Genomic DNA, 3,296 nt, shown 5'->3' on the forward strand with positions numbered 1-3,296 from the left:
CAGAATTCCTAGCCTGGCTCCCTTCGGGAAGCAAGCTCTTTGAGCAGAACTCCTTCTCCTTTAGGAGACTTAGGGATCCTAGATCAAATCAGCTGCTTCTGTTTTCAGCTTTCTCTTCTAAGTAGGTGAGTAGTCCCCAGTAGGTACTCACAGCTGTTTGTTTTGTGAGCAGACTTAGAGGCTATTAACTTTTTTTAGGCAGATCTTAATTTTCAGCCATTTGCCTAAGAAGTGTTGTGACGAATTCCTGTAAATTTACTATCCAAAACTTAAATGCATTTCCTGAGGTGATTTTCCACATGTTCTTGGGGGAAGAAAAATAGATTTGTATAATTCTATCATCACACTTGTCCTCACATTTGGTATTGAATCTAGCAACCTATATTTCTTGAGGATGGTTAAATATAAAAGTTACATGAAATTTGCATGCACTCTGTTTACTTTAACAGGCATCTTACATGTGTGGACAGTCCTGCCTCAGCTGAGCAGAGTCATGTTATCCAAAGATTCCCTTTTTCCCCCACCCTCAACAGTATCAGCAACAGTTGCATCAGTTTAAGCAAATTGTTAAACCAGTGTAACTGCATAGACAAGCCTCACATGACAATAAAGATTTCTAAAATCTGAAACAACACAGCTGTGGTTTAAATATTTGAGGAGTTTAAAGGATTTGGTCGAGACTTCAGTGGCTGCGCTGCATCACAGAATCTCCTCTTTAATCTTGGTAGAGATACTGAAATGGTAAACCTGAAGTAAGAGATTTCCTCTCATGTTTGGTTACTGGTTCTAAAAAAATACAGGTGTTAAATAGTCTGAGTAGTAAACCTGTCCCCTATTAAACATCTCCATCCCATGACTGGAGGTCATAATCTTGCTTTATCTCCAGCCATCCAGCCTGTGTATGCAAGGGGTGGGGGTGAGTGGGAAGGGTAGGTGGGTAGGGGGAACAGTAAGGAAGAAAATAACCTTTAGAAATTATTTTCTTCTTTGCAGCTCAGGTTTAAGCAGAGCAGATTAGTTAAACTGCAAAGAAGAGGGTTTTTTGCTTGGAAGGTTTTTTTTTTGTTCTATTTTTGAGTAGGAAATAGCAGAGAAATTTAAACTTTTCAAATGGTTTCAGCAGAACTGTCCAGCTACTTAGAGAGGTACACTTCCATCGCAAAATCGCTCCTGCACTCAGTACCTTCACACAGTGAGGAGGGCCCACTACCCAGGCTAGCACTTCATGCAAACATGACAGCAAGTTGCTGCACAATCTCTTTTCATGGCAACGTTTGACAGCTACCTTCTGCTGCCTCTTGAGGCCTCAGGGCTAGCACAGGCTTGGGATTTCATCAACATGTTAATTCCACTGTGAAGCATTTGCTGAATTTGCTGCACTCTTGATTCCTGCCAGTTGGTTTCCCCTGTTGGGCAGCTCCTCGATCTGGGCCCAGCATTGAGTGACACCACTTTCCAGTTCAGCCCTTTGAGCCAAAGCTGCCCTCATGCCTGTACGAAGGCCAGTGCAAACAGAAACAGATAGGAGTTACAAGACTTTTTGCTTGGCTGACATCAGAGCAACACAGCTTCACAGCTTCCCTTTTGGTAAAGCTGGTCCAAAGCAGCTGTCTCTTCCTTTCAAGTGACAGGCTAGTTTTGAAAATCAGTGGAGAGAAAGATGCCTTTTATTTCTGGCAGAATGTGTGGGATTTGAAAAGCAGGGAGTAGAGGATCAAGTGGTGCACAGGGGTCTCACTAATCTGTTTGGATTTTGTCTGTCCTACTTCTGTTCCTCATCAGCAACTGTTCAACCCAAAGGTTTTCCTAAACACAAATGACTCAGAAGGATCACACATTTACTTAAAGATCCATTTTGTTAGCTCTGTCTTCCTCTTTTCACTTTCCCACATAACAGCACAATCCCATAGCAAATCTCTTACCAATGCTCAGTAGCCCCTGTAGACCTGTCAGTTTTGTGGCACAAGTGTCCAGCCCAGCAATCCAAGGTTGTCCAAGCAGTGTATTTTCTTCCTCCATTAGCAAGTGGAAATTGTGCCCAAGTAGGAATCTTTTCAATCTCAGCAGTGATACCTAAGTGCCAGCCTTGGTCATTCCTAATGAATACAGTAGCTATACTAGGTAAAAAACTGCATGGAGCAAAGCCTAATTTTCTCCCAATTCATACTTCCGTTTCAAAACCCAAAGGTGACTCTCCTACAGCTGGCAATGTGAAATGAGCAAGCACATGCCATGCGCTCCTCCCAAGCCATGTCACCACATGAAGGCAGCAGGCAAGTGCTTTAACACAAAACATGAGACTCAGACTTTTCACCTTAACCACAGTTTCGGCTTTGTTTCTTTCCCAGGCAGCAAGTACAGAACAGCATTGTAGAACTTCTTTGGGGAAACAGTGCCCGCTGGCATTTGGAAGGCCATCTAAAACGCCCACATGCTGCTTCTCCCATTGATACGCATGCCATCCATTCTCACAAAACCTCAACCATGAGCTCTCAGTTTTGCACAAGCAAGAGAGGAAATGTAAGCAGGTGTAGAAAACCCAGAAGTCAGACACAGAGCAAGGAAGGTGTTAACCACAAACAGCTTTCTCTTCAGTGAGTTCTTGTCTGTTCCCAAAAGCAGGCTGGAGACAGTAAACACATTAAAAAATACACACTATAACACTTGGAGTCTGGAGGCATCAGTACACCAAACCCCAATCTAACCCTAAAGACTTAGGAAAGTCACTGCAGTAGCAGTAACCTTGCAGTGAGCTACCTATTTTTCAAAACAGATTTTCTATATAGTAATATAGATTTCAGCCTTGGAGGGAGCACCATTCTTGCATCAGTGTCTTGGTTAAATTCAAATTGCATTTCCCTCCTCCCCCTTCCACTATTCCACAGTTTGGCTTCGATTCTTAGACAGATGACACATGAATCCTAGACTGAAAGAAGACTAAATCATGCTATACAAGTGTGTTCAAAGGAAGTATAGGAAGATCAATGATAACAAATAACAAATTATAAAACTGATATATCAAATGCTGCTAAGTTTTAAGTGTAATGAGTTGATTCGCAAATATCCTTCACTTGTTCTAAATTCACAAAAAGTGGCATTTGAAAAGCTGTTACATTTCATTATAATGGTAACTAACATGATGCTGACTTTGTAACATACTTTAGTAGGTTCAAGCCATTCTAAAAATAACATTAACAGAAAAAAATCAATTAGCTTAACTCAGTGCTGAAAAAAATGCTAAAACCCACCCCTTAGAGCAAGTCCCTTTATTAAAAATAAGATAGAGCCCCACGCAG

Source organism: Apteryx mantelli, chromosome 7 (assembly GCF_036417845.1).
Source record: "Apteryx mantelli isolate bAptMan1 chromosome 7, bAptMan1.hap1, whole genome shotgun sequence".
NCBI classification, from domain to species: domain Eukaryota; kingdom Metazoa; phylum Chordata; class Aves; order Apterygiformes; family Apterygidae; genus Apteryx; species Apteryx mantelli.